Below are 18,306 nucleotides of genomic sequence, written 5' to 3' on the forward strand. Positions count from 1 at the left end.
TTGGGAGGAGTCAATACTTGATACAGGAAACTGGGAAAGGGGGAACAGGCTTAGGCCATTTAAACAATGCCCAATTTTAATAAAGGGTGCACAAGCACAGTATGTCCCTTGGCCTACATTGGATTTGGAGGGTTTGATTGCTAGGCTCCCAAACATCCATGAGGGGGCAGCAAAGTGGAAAAGGGTATTTGAAGAGGAATCAGTTTGAAAATTGATTTCTTTGGGAGACATTAAATCTCTTCTTGCAAAGACTGTAGGAGGAGCAAAGATTGATTAAATCCTTCACGCTTCTAACCTTGACAGGCACTGCGTGCAGAGTATCCACTAAGACTGGACCCTAATATGTTAAGAGGTGATCAGTTGGGGGAAACAGAGAATCCAATAACGTATGTTCAGAGACATTCACGACAATGGAAACATGACACTGAAATTGATCCTGAAAGAGACCCTATAATGGCTACACTTTTCAACAAGCCATAATTGACTCTATGCCTTCCTCAGTGAAGAGCAGGTTAGAAGATGCGGTGGGGTTAAACTCTAAATCTCACAAAGAGTTTTGTGATTATGTGGCACATGCAGTTGAGAAGTACAGGAAAAATGAACAAAAACTCAAAAAGCAAGAAAGTGAGCTGCAAAGAAAATTAGCTCAATTGCAACTTGATGAACTGAATAAAAAGAACAAGAAAAAGATCCAAGCTCTTGTAGAGACAGAGGAGGGGGAACCACTAACAATGATGGCTCCAGTTACAGCTCCAGCACCAGCTATGCAGTCTGCCTCACAAGCTAAACTTCCAACTAATACCCAAATGATTCCACCCATAATAAACATTTATACCCAACAGCCAGCAGCCGCGACCTGGAGAAAAAGACCCAAAGAGCAAAGAGGGAATGGCAAAGCCTATGTGACACCTACAGGCATGTGTTGGGGTTGCGGATTATCAGGACACACCAAAAAAGACTGTCCCACCAATCCATGGGAGCAGTTTCCTCGGGGTTGAAGGGAGGTAACTTGGCATCAAACATATCCAAATCCTAACCAAGGTCCAGTTAATCCTTGGAGAGGACCCAATAAGGGATATTGAAGATGCCCAGAGAATCCTATAGGGGATAATCAGCTTCCAATGTTAACAACTAATGCTAACGAAGAACCTATGCTACCAATTAAAATAGAGGGAAAAACAATACCAATGCTCCTTGATACTGGAGCTGTTTACACTTCTGTTAATTCAAATTATGCGTCACATCTTCCCCTGTCTGGTAAATATGCAAAGACAATAGGATTCTCGGGAAAAGTTCAATTAATTCCAATGACTACTCCAGTTTGTATACAAACTAAAAATCAAAGTGTGACGCTACCCATTCTAGTATCAAGTCAAACTCCAGTCAATTTGCTAGGAAGAGATGCATTATGTAAATTAGGACTACATATTTGGTGTACTTCAGATGGAGTGTATATAGATGCAAAAGGAATTGAAAATCAAATGGTAATTACCGAACCAAAAGCTAATGTGTATTGAATAGGACAAATAGAAAATGATGTAAAACAAACAATAAATAAATGGGGAAAATACATTGAAGCACAAATTGATGAAGCACAGATACCAAAATCAGGTTTTCATTGCACAATGGTTTATGATTCTGAAAGAAATCCAGACATAGAACAGCAATGGCAGAAAGAAACAGAAGGGCAAAAAATTGAAATGATCTCACAACACATCATATTAGGTAAGCAGGGAGCAGCTCTAACCATAGCAAAAAATAAATTTGCTGAAAAATGGTTTAATGTTACAGATTCAGTTCCACATATACACTGTAAAAAATTGCTGTTAAAAAACGGTCAGATTCTACGGTAAAATAATGTTTTTTCACTAAAACAGTAATATTCTGTTAAAAACAGTGCTTTCTGGGTAACATTTTTGTTTTCGAGAAAGTAACCAACTGCAGAAAACTGTGAGCTAACAGAGTTCAGATTCGATGTTTTGAAGTCTGTGTTTGAAATCACACTTTGTGTCCTTGTTCACTATTTCATACACTAGTTAACTAATATAGTTCACCTGACAGTTTTAATGAACACTAATGAGTGAATTCAGACACTGATGAACACCTGCTGTTAATAATTACAATTACTGAATAAAATAAACAAGAAACACAAACAGTGACTTGAGTTACAACATTAAATAAAATCTAATAAAATAAAACAGCTTCAGTCTCAGCAGAGGATCATTAAACAACTCCACAAACAACAGCAGACACACACTTATTACTGACTGATTTGACTTCCATACTATTCTCATTGAGATCCAACAAAAATTAAGGTGTTTTTTGTGTCACCGTAATGGAGTGAGGGGCTGGTTTAGTTGGGTTCTTCACCCTTGTACTCATTTAAGAAGACTTTCAAACTGCTGTAATACAGAGTTTACAAAACGTTTGTACTACAGCATGTGGGGAGTCAACGGATCGTTCCAGAACCGAACAAGTCACAGACCATGTTATCCTTAAAAGATTGGTTGGTGCCTACATGTCTGAGCTTTGTTTTCATTTTCAAAGCAATCCACAGGCACCCAGCAAAAGGCAATCCACAGGTCAACATCACAGTTGCGTGTTAATTAACTTTACACCTTAAAACAATAAGAGGCTCTACAATCAAAAACCCACCAAACCGGTTTTTGAGAAGTACCTTTTGGTTTGCGTGTCCTTTGGCGTCTGCAAGGAATACACATTCTCAGGCAGACACAGAAGCGATCAGAAACGCTTGCAAAGTTTAATGGACATACAGTAAAACTGTGTTTATTTGAGTAATGTATGTTTGCTTTATGTTTCTGTAGGTTTTTGTGTGTACATGTTCCATGTGTTTAACAAAACTGTTATGGATAGTTATTGAGTAATAGCCCTCAGTGACAAATGAAATCTACAGAATGTTTGTGAAATACTTCATGTTTGGTATCGATTGAAAGCTAGGAACATTTTAAATGCATTGGTTTATATGAAGAAACCATACTATGAAAAGTGTTGATGTTATAAGACTTTATTTTAACCACTATGCTATCAAAGCAGCACCCACACCAGGTGTCAACCCGGCCTCCTAGAGGGCAGAATTGGGGTGTGACTCCACCCCGCACCTTATCTGATTGGACAAGCATTGTGTAGACCCAGCCTCTACCAAAGCCTATAAAACTTTGAACAAAGGAATTTCATCGTCGTCTTTTGCCGGTCATCTTTGCCAGTCGTCACCGCCGTCGCTGCCCGGACGTCGCTCTTCTCGTGCTGTGGCCGTTACATCGCCTCGCCGGAAGCCTCGTTACATCACGGAGCAGACCGCGACCTTCACTTGCTGCCGGCTCAACCCCCGATCTGCTTGTGCAACCGCATCAACAACAAGCCATCGGGTCAATATCTCAGAACTCTGAAACTCCGTCATAACTACAGGAACCCAGGAAGGACTTCGAACGCCGCCTTGTCCAACATCCGTATCTCTAGCAACCGACTAAGGAAACCCCTCTTCACCGACAAGGGAATTCCATCACGTCACTGAAGTTGCTACGCTGACCAATCAGCTTCGCCGGGATTTCCCTCTGGACCAGTCAAGGAAACCAAAATTACATCAGAACGCAAGTAGCACAAACAAGGTTTCTACCCATTACTGAATCTGGTCTGAATTATGTTTAAGTTGTAAAGAATAGCAAAATTCTCTGCTTTTATGGTTTCTCTCAGGTTGCAATGCTAAGAACTTAGCAAAGGCTAGAAGTTATATCCACTCAGTCAAAACTCTCCTCAAACTGCTTGTGCGTGTGTGTATGTATGTGCGTTTGTTTGTTTTACGTAGATTAGTACTTTGTGTTATAGAGTAGCAATAAACTTTTGTTTCGTTTTAAGATCCGTGTTGGTGTGTTGTGTGCTTTATAAGTTAATGCCTCAGCTTCAGATACTGCTACCTTGCTTATTAAATAATTAGATACTGTTTTTATATTGTTATTGTTGGCCACGTAATAATATAATACAGGATTGCTTTACACTAAACGTTCTATTTGCTGGACAAATACTAAAGTTGAGTGTAAGCTTTAAATAATTCTATGTGAATCATGTTCGAATCTTTGATTCGAATCCCCAAAGTTTAAACATGATTTAAACCAAAGAGCTGATTCTTACAAGCATTAAAGTTGGGAAGTCAATAAATAGAGAAATCTATTTGTCTGAAATTAGTTCTAATAAATGTTTTGGTATAAATCTGGATGAAGGGCCTCATGCAATAAATTTTATGCTTAGCTGCAGGTATTAATTTAATTAATTAGAAGTGGAAACAGAAAAGATACCTCCGAAATTACTTAACAGTTAAGAAATAACATACAAAACCAGTTCAGTTATGACAAATACACACTCAGACCTCATGAATCTGACCTTGTATCTCAACAATGGTAACATCTCAAATGTTTCATGCTGCAATGCATGCTGGGAGTGGCACTGTACAAATATCCCAGCATGCATTGCGGTATAAATAAATGTTGTATAATGGTCTTACAGTTTTCTTTATTTGTGTTTGATTCTGCTGTTGTTTATGTTTAGACTTTCAGTTGCCTGTTTGTGAGTTAAACTGTTAATTTTGTTAGTTGTCACCATTATTGAGGTTCATACGCTGATTATTGATGTCTCTTTGAGTGCGATTTACACCATAGAGCAGTGTTATTGTCCAAGATATTCTTAAAAACTTCCAGAAATCATTGCCATATATATACATATAATGTAAAACAATAGATTTAACATTGAATAGGAGCAGTAAATTTTATTATACTAAATGAGAACAGACTCTGCCATTTATTAGCAACATGAACATCAGCAGATCTTATTTAGGTTTTTGGCTGGCTTGCCACATCAAAGGAGCTTTTCAAACAAAGTTCTTAACAATTGCAGCAGCCACGATATATAAATGTTTAAAATGACAGGGCTAAGAGCCCAACTAAAGCAAACTCTGTTCTCCATGATGGTGACGTAAAACTTTAACTTTTTCTCAAGAAGAACTTTAGTTAATGTTATACAAACATACATGTATTAAGTAATAAGTGTAGCTGGTGATGATGTTTGTAGAGTTGTTTAATCATCCGCTGATCATTTAAATAATTTAACCATTTGTTGTTCTTCAGGTTATTTTATTATAAAGCTGTGACTAAAGTTTTGTATGTTCTGTTCTTGTTTTTTCCCTTCAGTATTTCTTCATTTGTTCATTGTTAATCCTCAATTATCATTTAATTAGTCAGTTAATTAATTAATTTACTTCAGCTTTGCTCCATGTTTCTTGAACACTCAGTAGTGTGGACACTTCAATTAAAACTGAAGTATATGCTCTGGGGTTTAAAAGGTTAAATGTGTGAGAGGTAAAAACACAGTGTAAAAATGTATTTTAACAGTAATATACTGTTAATTTAAACTACGGAAATAGACTGTAAAAAAACAGTAAATTGCTGGCAACCACAGCTGCCAGTAGATTACCGTTAAATCAAGGAAAAAACAGTATTTTACTGTAAAACCTGAAGCTAATTTCTTCTGTGTGTCACCGTTGTGGAGGAGAGTAGATCCAGTGTATGAGTTAAAGATGAACAATGAACTGCAGATGTTATTCTGCATGTTTCTCTATTTAAAGATAGCGGCTGTTTAGTTGCTGATGCAGTCAGAATCTCTCTGGTGATTCCAGATTTACATGTATGTGTGCTGTTGTGAAAAATAAGACATTAGAGTTAAACCAAACTTTTCTAATTAACTAAAGTAAGTTATCATTATAAGTATGCTTCTAAGCATATATAGCACATTACTTCATAAACTCATTCAGCAGTTGACCAAGTTGAGGCAGTTGCTTTCAGTGAGCAAAATGAGTTCACTTGAGTATTGTGTAAATCAATGTAGTCCATGTATTTTTACAGCAACATACTGTAAAATAACAGTACATTGCTGGCAACTGCAGCTGCCAGTATTTTACTGTTTTTTAACGGGACAATTTTTAACAGTGTATCATCACATCCATTTTCACAAGAAACAATGGAGTTGTTAACAATCAAGGAAGGTCGCAAATTAAAATACTGTGCACTGCCAGCACGTAGTCAGCAGGACTCGAACCTGCGCGGGGAGACCCCAATGGATTTCGAGTCCATCGCCTTAACCACTCGGCCACAACTACATGTACTGCCATGTCCTCATGGCTAGCACACGTGTGGTGTGGTGCATCCAGATGAAACTTTCGGCAAGCAATAGCTCAACCGCAAAAGCTGTGGCTCCACAAAAAGGGTCTTATATGCCCAAACTGGTACTTGAACCCTGGACCCTCAGATTAAAAGTCTGATGTTCTACTGACTCAGCCATCCAGGCTCCATGGCTAAGCTTTTTAAGTAGGCAATGTTTAGGGTTGTGGTCGGTGCAGACCTTTATGGTACACAAAAGTTTACCGTGACGTTGGGTTTAGGCTTATGGTTGGTGTAGATGTTGCTAAAACACAACAGGTTACTGTGACGTTGGGTTTTTGGTTGTTGTAGGTGTAGACATCAGTGCAACACAATAGCTGCGTCCCAAATGGCACACTATACACTATGCACTCATGCACTATGTACTTATGCACTTACACACTCAACAGGATAGTACATGTATGTAGTGTCGTCCCAAATGGCACACTAATGTGTTTTTTACTAAACGGAAATTCAAACCGTTTCCCTGATGACGTTTGACGGTCGCCAAATCAGTGAAATAAACGACCGAATTATCAAATAATACCTATCATGAGTATTGTCGCATTCACCATCGGGAGGCGATATAATCACTCTCGTAGGAGAATTTTGCTTTCTCCATCCAAAATAAATAAAGTTATCCAACATGTGCGTCCGATAGCTCCGCCCCTTCCGCTACGTAGGCAAACCTGCGGTCGTTGAGTGCGTGAAGTGTCCATCATTACACACTTCATTTTAGCGGCTGAATGAGTGCATCATCCGGGTAATTAAAGTGCACTTATTATTTTAAGAGTTTTCAGTGTGAACACACTACTTAAACTATTTATACTACAAAATGGCGTAGAATAGTGCATAAGTATGCGATTTGGGACGCAGCTAATAGTTTGGACTCCATGTCATGTAGGAGACATTAAATAGATCAATAGCAACTGCAGAAGGTCTTTCTGTTGTTTTCTATAATTTCTTTCCATTCTTTCAGTCTATTTTTTTTCATGTTAGTAAATTGATTTTCAATAACTTGTCAAAGATAGAGAATAAATTGGAAATGCACAGCGATGAAGGAAGGGTGATTAACTTTAAAGAAAATCAATATGCTTTCAAAGATGGTATACTAAAAATGTTTTATTCTTGCTTATCTAAAGACGTGTTTGTTACACCCAAAGCAAAAGAGTACTGGAAAAGATTATATCCCAATATCTAAAAGAAGGAAATATGGCAAAATTTGAGAGCTTGGTGGAAAAGTCCAGTTTTAGAGAATTTTGATTATATTTTAAGACAAAACTGTTTATTAAGTGAAATTAGATTGTGTAAAATAGGTTTGGCAAATTGTCATTTTAGAATTATAAGGTTCTATCTGCGTTCTGAATGATTTTGTGATATTGAGCTTAAAAGTTTTTGCATTCCATATATCAAACAACATGTGTGTAGCATTTCTCTTTCATACATTGATCATTTGCATTTAGAGAAGCCTTAAGGTCTCTGTCATGTCAGTTACTTTGCACTTGCGAATTGAAGTAAAAAACACAAGTCATTTTCCACTTGGAATTATGAGGTTCTATCTGCCAGATCATTCATTGAAGCTTTACTTTTCAAGAAATACAATCAAAAAATGTATAAGTTGGTGTTGTAACAATATTTTGATACTTGAGAAAGTAAAATTTTGGTTTCTATAACATTTATTTCATGTTTTAGGATGAATATTTTTCTTGTTTAAATTGAGCTTACAAAGCTGGGCTAAATATTTTTTTCCAGTGCAGATGTTAGTTTTATCTAATTAATATGTTAATATTTATGAAATTTTATGCTTTATATGAATTACTGAATTGTATTTATTGAATTATATGGCCTGTGAATTAAATTAAGTTTTTGCCCTTCAAGGCTTAATATTAAATTGAAAGACTTTAAAAGAAACAGACGATGACCAGATGAGTTAAATAAACACTGAATAGTGTTTCACGGACTATATGTAAACAAATAAATATATTTCACATTTAATATAGACATTTTTTAATATTGATATCTTTTTCAACAATATAAAATGTAACATTTCATTTCAATTTTGGTGACGCGTGCTTCCGTGGAAGGTGTTTTACTCGCACCCTCTTATCGTTTTGAAGGATGTTGTTGCAAAATTTTATGTCATCTTTACTGAAAATAGCTGCAAATACATACAGAAATGCCGTAGTCCAGCCCCCATCAGGAAAGTGAGTACATACCTGACGAGGTGGCCGAGTCCCATCGAATCCCATTCTTGTCGTTCATATGCTCTGTCATTCATACGACAAAACTGAAAGTCATCTTACTGAAAAATGGTTGCAGAAACATACATATACAAATATGTGCCACAGTCCAGCCTCCACCAGAGAAGAAAGGAAAATACATGACGAGGTGGCCGAGTGGTTAAGGCGATGGACTGCTAATCCATTGTGTTCTGCACGCGTGGGTTCGAATCCCATCCTTGTCGCTCGTGTGTTCTGGCATTTGAGAGAGCCTGGTGCTTCCTTGGAATTTTTTTTACTCACACCCTCTTAGCGTTTTGAAGGATGTTGTTGCAAAATTTAATGTCACCTTTTCTGAAAATAGCTGCAAATACATACAGAAATGCCATAGTTGGGTGAGCGGTAAGATGGCAGCATAGAACGTACTCTCCTGGTCAATGTGTCCAAAAAGCCCTTATACTTTTACCAATTCAAGTGAGCTTTGCGCTAGACGACTTCAAAATGAATAGGGCAAAACCTAAAAAGGGGAATTCAAAGCCAAAATTAAGCGAGGAGGAAAAGGAGACGAGGAATGATAACGACAAGTTAGGACTACCTGAGAAAGAACATGGTGCCAAAACTTTGCGAGCAGTGAGAGCACTCAGCAGAGATATCTCCGAACTGAAGACGGATTTAAGAAAAGAATTCAGCCAATTCAAAGAAGAGTTCATAAAGGATATGAAAACAGAAGTGGACAAGCTGAAAAGCGACATAAACCAGAAGCTAGAAGGCATCACCGAAGATATTCAGTCACATGGCACAAGACTGAATGAAGCAGAGGAGCGAATAAACTAAACTCGAGTTGGCAAACCTTGAACTAAAAGACGCCTTACTGCACACCTTGAAAGAGCAAAAAATGATGCAGAATAAGGTCACAGATCTCGAGGGCCGATCACGACGAAATAATATGCGAATATACTGTATTAAAGAAGGAGCAGAAGGGACGTCCATGATTAATTTCATCACGTCTTTGCTAAAAACTAAGCTCTCACTGGACTCCGATTTAGACCTGCAGGTACAGAGAGCGCACAGATCTCTCGGTCCTAGACCTCAAAATAATAATACTTCAAGATCGATTATATTCAATTTCCTGCAGTACACTAAAGATAAGATCTTGCAAGCTGCCTGGGCAAAAGAACCGCAACACGATGGCAAGCCGATTTTCTTTGCGCACGATTTCCCCATGGAGATTAATGCAAAACTGAAGGAATATAAAGAAGTGAAAAAAGTCCTCAAGGAGATCAAAATCTGATTTCAGACGCCCTATCCAGCCAAGATGCGAATACACTGGGAGACAGGACCACAACTTTACGAAAGTGCGGCTGAAGCTACGAAAGATTTGAATAAGAGAGGATATACGGTGGATCTGATGATGACTCAGCAGGTATCCGAAGACCCCCGGTGTCGATGGTAAGAAAGACTGACACGCCGTACCCAGTGGCTAAGAGCTGGACGGATCGCTCCTGATCGTGTTCGGGAAAGATTGAAGAGCTTTCAGAGACAAACACCGAATGAAGATTAACTGTTAAGAAACACCGCTGACTGTTAACGTTAAAGAGGTATGCGGAGGCACTGTTACGATACACAACTTACTAATAACACTATTTCAAACTACTTTATAAGTGCGAACTGACTTCGGCTGAAATACTTGAACTCTAACCATTCTACAATTTGTTTGAATATGTGTTCTTCTCGATTGAGTCATTTAAAAAGGTAAAAACTACGTCATTCAAGACTGAATATGTTTCATTTTGTATTTGAACAATCCTCATGATTCCTAGTTGGTTGGAATCCTCGAGTGGATATAGAAATCATTTTGTTTAAAATAATATTTACTTAAGTTAATAATCTGAGTTAAAAAGAAAAAAAGACAAGTGATTACATTGGTATGTTAGAAATGAGGGGCCCCTGCAAGAGGCAGGAATAAATCCTTCTCCCCAGGATTGGAGCTGGGTTTTGCTGGGTAAAACGTGGTCCACAACTTTAAAAGCCAATGTTCTTTTTTCTTTGTTTATTTTTATTATCATTTTTGTTAGTTTTAAAGGTTGCCAACTTAACTTTCTGAAATTACCATGCAAAGATATGTTAAAATTGCATCTTTAAATGTAAATGGGTTAAATAACCAAATTAAAAGGAGTAAGGTTATAGCCAAAATAAAACGTGAAAAAAATCAAATCATATTCTTGCAAGAAACACACCTTTCCCCATCTGAACGTAATAAACTTTAAAAAATTTGGATATACACAAACTTTCTATAGTTCTTTTAGGAAAAATAATAAAAAGGGAGTTTCAATATCAATACATAATGCTCTTAATTTTGAGTTGCTAAAAGAGATATCAGATAAAGAAGGCAGATATATTTTGCTTCAGGGAAAACTAAATGAACAATTAATCACTTTAGTAAATATCTATGCACCCCCTGGCAGTAAAACACTGTTCAATACAATTATCAACCTTTTGGCTATGGAAACTAAGGGAATAACAATATGTGCAGATGATTTCAATATAGTTCATAACCAACAAAAGCACACTTCCAATAATAAAAGAATTAAAACGGCTTAATTAAGAAGTTTTAAGAATTCATTGAAAGATCTTGGAGTATTAGATGTTTGTAGAAATCTTCACCCCTCAAAACGAGAATACTCCTATTATTCTTCACCTCATGCAGTTTACAGTAGGATTTTTTTATGTTTAGCAGGGACAGACACAGGCAAAATACAAGTATACTAGGGAAAACAGAAGTAGTGGCCCAAATTAAATCAGAAATTATACTTAGAGAATAATGATAATGGGGAAGTAAGTCCTATAATCTTATGGGATGCAGCTAAAGCTTTATTACGAGGCAGATTCAGCGTCTGCTGAACGTGACGTCTGCGTCTGCCGAACATGTCGTCTGCCACATTACTGTTCCGCTGCTTAAACGTGACGTCTGCGTCTGCTTCAAGGGTTTGCAGCACATTGCATACACTTATTCCTGCTTTATTATACCTATTCATTCTCTATCAGTGTTTTCACTTATCCACAGTTATGTTTCATTTGCAATTAAGTGCTTTTTACTTTTCTTATTTATAGCTTTTTATTCCAAATGGTAATATTTATACAAATGATATAAACATTTTGGTATGACATATATGGTTATACCAATATTGCTTCTTTTATTGTGGTTACAGCTCATTGGTGTGTCTACAGTTTTGCAGCAGTGTGTGTGCACACCTGATAGCTGTGTTTAACCTATAGTTCATGTGTGTGCTCATTTGAAGGCCTTTGCTTTGAAATTGCAAGGAAATTCCATTATGAAAAATTTCAGTGTCAAAAGCATCCAAGTGTGTTTAGTGATTTGCAAATGACTGTGTGTAATGTTTTGCAAAAAGTGTGAAGCTGACAATGTGCTTACAGTTGTGCAGATCTAGCCTTGTGTTTTGCTCCACGAGTGTACGGTTTTGCTAATTGTAGGAAAAGTTTAATTTTAGTGTGTTAGCAATCATGAGAAACTGTAACTGGGTATTATGTATAAACTGTTACAGTTTTTTACAATGGCTATGACACTTTTATCAATACATTTAACAAGTTTCCTAAACTCTTAACACAGTTAGCACAACATCCGTCTTCGTGGGCTATACAATTAACACATTTCTTGTTGTTTTGACAGAAAATGCATCCAGTTAACACAAATTTAAAATGCTTTAACTTCTTTTACACACAAGCACAACCCAGAACAAAACAATGTAATTTTACAGTCAAATTTACAAATGCTTTAACACAGTATGTCAGAACAGATAACACCATGTTCTAAACAGAAATTATATAGGATAAAGTCAAAAGGAACAGCTTTTCTAATTGTGAATTGAAACACAAGTTTATTCCCTGTATTTTATTCAATTGCCAATGAGAAACAGCATATTGCGGTTATATAAATAAATAAATAAATAAATGTGTTTTTCTCCTTCTATTTATTGCCAAAACCCTACAAAGGGCTGTTTTCAACAAAATTTTCAAATGTTTAACTCACATCAAACTGCCTGAAGGATATCGGCTTGGAAAAAACATCACCAACTGTTTACTCATTTGCTTATTACATCAACTTCCCTGGAACTCCACACATTGAACAAATTTTTTCAATCCAGCTGTGATCATCTACAATTACCCCATGTAGTTCGGTAAAAAATGATTCTGGATGATCAGTTTTCCTTCAAAAAGGATATTGCTAACACAGCTCCATCATGGTGATCTGCACTTTTAACATCAGAAAAATGTGACTCTTCTTAACAGATCATGCAGCACAACTTTTAGTGCAAACTCTTGTTATTTCAAGGCTGCACTCCAACAGTGCTCTTCTAGCTGGATTCCCATCCTGCACCCTTAATCCTCTACAGATGCTCCAGAACGCTGCAGCTCATTTGGTCTTCAATGAGAGCCCATGTAACTCCTCTCTTTATCTCTGCATTGGTTACTGTTCAAGGCTCAAATCAAGTTAAAATCACTGACTCTGCCACCTCTTACCTCCACCTACTGCTGAAGGTCAACATCCCCTCCAGAAGCCTGCAATCTGTGAGTGAGCACAAGCTATAAATCACTTTCCAAAACCTTTTCATTGACTGTTTCATGCTGGAGGAATGTCTTCCCATTCCCAACTAAATGTAAATGTAATATTCTCAAATGTAAGTTTCTCAGTCTCAAAAATAGATAAAAAAAACTCTATAACATTAATCCATGCACAGCTCTATTCATTTGCAAAAACAATTCATAAATTAAAAGACAATTTGTGAATTAATAAAAATTGGGTTTGTGAATTTAAGAATTGTGTGCTACTTCACAAAAATTCCAGAGACCTAAGGAGATCACTAAATTTGTCCCTCTGGGGCAGTGGCTTTCTTTGAATACTACATGTGTTTGTAGCAACCAAGTTAATCAATGGTTTTAAACCATTATAGCAGATGAATCCTTCTTTATGTGTCTGAAATGTATGATGTCTGGTACTAAACAAACGCTAGAGATATTTGCAATACATTGGTGTAAATGAAAATCTAGTATCAGAAACAGTATTTGTCTTGTAACATTTGATGTAAGATAGTAACAAACTTACAAGATATTTTACCACATGAAATTATTAAGCAGTCTGTTAATGACTTACCCTGAGCATAATGGTACAAGGCATGGTCCCGCCCTCTATGGCAACTGCTCATTTGAAGACAGCGCCATTGGGATGGACCAAACCAGATCAAAAACCTACTGCCACAGTAAAACTTTGCTTTTTGCATTAGCTTGCTCATGCTCACAGCTGCTCTGCCTCCTCTCGCCTTGCTTTCGGACACTGCACCGCCATTTAATCAGGTCGCAAAGAACATTCCATGCAACCTCTTAAAGTTTAGAAACCGCCGAAACCACAAAACAACTTTTGCAAACCGATTCTCAGCAGCGTCTGTCACCCCGGTAACCCAGGACAACTTCTACTCACAAGCGAGTGAATCCTAAGGACGTCACTGAAGCTGAGTCACCAATCAATCAGGAATGCCGTGTTTCGTTGAGGCCAGTCGATGAAGGAAACTCAAACAAATGTTGTCTCTTGCTGATCTGGTGCAAATTGATCTTAAGCAGTTAAAGATAAGCCAAATCTCTGCTTTTGTTGTTTCTCAGATCTTGTAATAATAGCAAAAATAAATTTGGGATGGTTGTCAACTCATTTTGCACTGGGGTGGGGGGGGGGGTGATTTGGTTCAGAAGCCGCTTGTCTGAAAGAGTATTGAACGGGCCAATGAATGCAATGAATTGGCAGCGTAAGCTTGCACAGGTGTGCTTCATTGCCAATTATCCCAGCATATAAGCACACCTGGAGCGAGCAAATGCCATCCTTTTAAGCTGAAGAGCCTTTCAAACAGCTAAGGGACAGTCATTATGGCAACGGAGTATAGCACTTCCGTTCCCCTCCTCGGGGAACGAAGGGTTACTTCTGTAACCTCGAACGTTCCCCTTCGGTTGGGGAACTTCAGTGCTATCAAGTGGATTTGATCTTTGAGAAAATCCACGAAATGGGAGAACTATGGAAAGCGCCATAATGACTGCACCTTACCAACGCCCCTGATGAGGGGATAGTCAAGCAAGCGTGACGCACCCACATCATGGGAGGCGTGGTCCTCCAATGTGTCCCTGACCCTAATTTATCCTACTTCAACAGAAGTCTTACGGATTTAGATATATTTTTTGGGAAGTCGTGAGCATCTAGATAATTCTAGGAAAATACGACAGTACGTTGGGAAGCGTGCAATCCCGATAGGGAGGACGCTGCTGAGGCCATTCGTTACCCAAGGGGGGAAAGATGGCAGAATTTACATATGGACTAGCCCTAAAAAGGGGGAGTACGCATAGCAAAAAAGTGGTTAGCGGAGAGGGAAGAAACGGGTCCACCCAGGGGGGGGGGAGGGGGGGGGGGGGTTGGGGGACTTAACCGTGGCGGAATAAGCATATGGGATCGCCTAGTGGGGATCACGCATAGCAGCCACCTATACCCAAAACACGGGCTGACCAGCGGGCAGACCTACAACGTAGTGGGCCAGCAAGTGACTCCTCCGCTGAGTCAGTGCTGGGGGCCACGGAGGAATCTGCAGGGCTCACCTGACGGGGAACTTTACTGACAGATAAAAAGGTGCACGTACCTCCGTGTTAGGGAGATTGACGCAGCAAGCGTGTTTCAACACCCTACCGAATTGTTTTCTCAATCACCAAAGGGTGTCCTAATACCCTTGAGGAAACCAGCTCCACTCGCAGATTGTAAAACCTTGTAAATGTGTCGGGTGTCACCCAGCCCGCAGCTCTACAGATGTCTGTTAGAGAGGCACCGCGTGCGCACGCTCGAGAGAATGCGAAGCTCGGAGTTGAGTGCACACGCACTCTCGCGTGACAGGGCTCACCTCGGCTCTGATAAGCGAGAGAATGGCATCCACAAACCAGTGGGAAAACTTTATTCGGTTGGACACTTCCCTGCTGCCGACCGCCATAACAGACGGAGCTGCTCAGATGATCTAAACTCTGGGTGCGGTCCATATAATACGCAAGACGCAAACTGGACAATAAAGAAAGGGCTGGGTCTGCCTCCTCCGAGGGCAGCAAATCACGAGGAGGGAGAGCTCTGACATCCAGGTCCGGTTGAGCCAGAGGCGCGCAATCAGCAACCTGTTCCTCGTCCTCCCTGACCTTGCACAGTAACTGCGCGAGCAGGCTCACTGGGGGAAACGCGTATTTGCGCATGCCCCGAGGCCAGCTGTAAGCCAGTGCATCCGTGCCGAGAGCACTCGGTCAGGGAAAGAACAACTGGCAATGAGCTATCTCGGGGGAAGCAACAGATTGATCTGGGCTTCCCCGAATCGCGCCCATATGAGCTGGACAGACTCGGGGTGGACTCTCCATTCTCCAGGACGTAAGGCTGCCGTGAGAGCGCATCGGCTGCACGGTTGAGCTTGCCTGAATATGAATGGCGTGCAGCGATTTCAGCTACGGATGACTCCAGAGGAGCAGACGGCGGGCTAACTGAGACATGCGGCGAGAGCGCATAACCCCCATACGGTTGATATATACGCCGCCGCTGCCGTACTGTCCATCCTGACCAGCACGTGTTGCCGCTCCGGCACCGGGAAAAAACGGTGAAGAGCGAGGAACACTGCCAACAGCTCCAGGCACTATGCCAATGCAACTGGGTACCTTTCCACAGGTCCGCAGCCGCATGCCCGCAACGCACAGCCCCCCAGCCCGTGTTGGAAGCGTCTGTTGAAACGACAACAAGACTGGACGCCTGTCCTAGAGACACTCAGGCCTGTAGGAAAGAGGGGTCGCTCCAAGGGCTGAGGGCGCGGCGACACAGAGCAGTAACAGAGACTCGGTGCGCGTGCTATGCGCGTCTGGGGACTCGATCGTGAAGCCAGTGCTGAAGTGGTCTCATATAGAGTAATCCGAGCGGCATGAAGCGGCTGCGGATGCCATATGCCCCAGGAGCCTCTGAAATAGTTTCAGTGAGACCACTAGTTTGCTGTCAAGCTCTCTCAGACAGTACAGCATCAGCTGAGCGCGCTCCCGGGAGAGGCGCTTCCATGGTGACCGAGTCCAGCTCCAGCCCGAGAGAAGAGATCCTCTGCACGGGGGCGAGTTTGCTCTTTTCTCGGTTGACCTGAAACCCCAACAGGTGGAAGTGCCGGAGCACTTTGTCTCTGTGCATAATCAATTGCTCCGAGAGAGGGCAAAAATCAGCCAGTCATCAAAATTGGGTATGCGGATGCTCGCGAGCCGAAGGGGCGCTAAGGCACCCTCCGCGGGCTTGGTGAGGACCCGCGGAGACAGAGAGAGCCCGAAGGGGAGGGCTTTGTATTGCCAAGCTCCACCTTCAAACGCAAACCGCAGAAACTGACGGTGGCGAGGAAGAGTGGAGACATGGAAAGACGCGTCCATCAGGTCTAATGCTGCAGACCAACCCAGAGGACGAACGCACCGGAGGATGCGCTTCTGCGTTAGCATTCTGAACAGCAGCTTGTGCAGACAACGGTTCAAAACGCGCAGAACTAGGATTGGCTGTGACCCACCGCTCTTTTTGGGCACGATGAAGTGTGGGCTGTAAAACCCGCCCTCCATCTCGGCTGGAGGGAGCGGCTCGATTGCATCCTTCGCCAGGAGGACAGCAATCTCCTCTCGCAAGACAGGGGCGGACAGGGGGCTGACCCTGGTGAATACACACCCATGACTTGGGGGGCCGTTTCGCGAACTGAATCGCATAGCCGAGTCTGATTGTGCGTATGAGCCACCGCGAAGAGCTGGCCCGCCCTAACCAGGCAGGCAGAGCTCCCGCTAATGGACTCATCGCTACAATCGCTGACGTACCAGCAGTGGGGCAGCGCGGAGTGGGTGTGCTGATCCGGGAAGCGCGCGGGTCCCACGGAAAAGCTGGAGGTGAGGGATTTGCTCTCACTCCGCACCTGAGCTCCGGAGGGGAGGCTCGAGGGGTGGGAGAAAGGGGACCGTCCCCCACCCGCGGGGGCGGTGCAGCTCTCGTAGGTGGGCGCCTTCGGCGAGGAGCATGCATGAATGGCACGGCGGGTGGAGCGGGCTACGGACCGCAGATAAGACATCACCCATCAACTGCTCTCTCACCGCCTCGAATTTCTGGGTGAATTCCTAGACTGTGTTGCCGAACATGGCTTGGAATATGGGGAAGTCAAGAAAGCGGACTTTGTCGACTTTGCGCATATCAGCCAGGGGTGGCGCTCCTGGATCACTAATGTGGACATCATCCTCCCCAACGCACACGCAGCGGACTCAGTAGTCCGAAGAGCTAAGTCGGCAGCGGTGCGAAGCTCGTAAGCCTGGGATGGACCCACCCTCGTGCAGCTCGGCCAGCGCCTGCACTTGGTAGCGCTGGTAGGTGGCTATTGCATGCAAGGCCGAAGCAGCCTGGCCCGCAGCCTTGTAAGCTCTAGCTCCGAGGGAGACAGATAACTTACAGGCTTTGGATGGAAGACGAGGCGGACCCCGCCAAGAAGAGGAGCCGCCTTCACCTGGTGAGGATTAACCGCCACCGCGCACTCAACCTGAGGAATCGCCACATGCCCCCTGGCCGTTCCACCATTAAGTGTGGTGAGTGTGAAGGGACACGCAGCACGAGCAGAAAAAAGTGCCCTTCAAGACCGGGTGAGCCTACTGTGCACCTCCGGGAAGAAGGGGACACCCCTCTAGTCGGTCCGGCCGCGGAGCTGGGGGATAAACCAGCTCCAACTTACGGCCGAAGCAGCCCGGGAAAGCACGGCTAACATGTTTGTTTCAGGATCCGTTTGACAGCGCTCACCTGCCCGGAGGGGGCGAGCGGGTCT

General features: G+C 41.7%; 1 protein-coding gene and 2 non-coding genes across 3 annotated transcripts in view; 1 reads left to right on the forward strand and 2 right to left on the reverse strand.

Moving 5' to 3' along the window:
* Positions 1-18,306, reverse strand: part of LOC137491225 (uncharacterized) — a 481,743-nt gene that overhangs the window by 89,704 nt on the left and 373,733 nt on the right. The gene's annotated exons all lie outside the window — the stretch shown is intronic.
* Positions 6,082-6,163, reverse strand: trnas-cga (transfer RNA serine (anticodon CGA)). The gene has a single exon. It is a non-coding gene; the product is annotated as a tRNA-Ser (tRNA).
* Positions 8,586-8,667, forward strand: trnas-gcu (transfer RNA serine (anticodon GCU)). Its single transcript has one exon. It is a non-coding gene; the product is annotated as a tRNA-Ser (tRNA).

The sequence above is a fragment of the Danio rerio genome, chromosome 4 (assembly GCF_052040795.2).
Source record: "Danio rerio strain M-AB ecotype USA chromosome 4, GRCz13ab, whole genome shotgun sequence".
Lineage (NCBI taxonomy): Eukaryota > Metazoa > Chordata > Actinopteri > Cypriniformes > Danionidae > Danio > Danio rerio.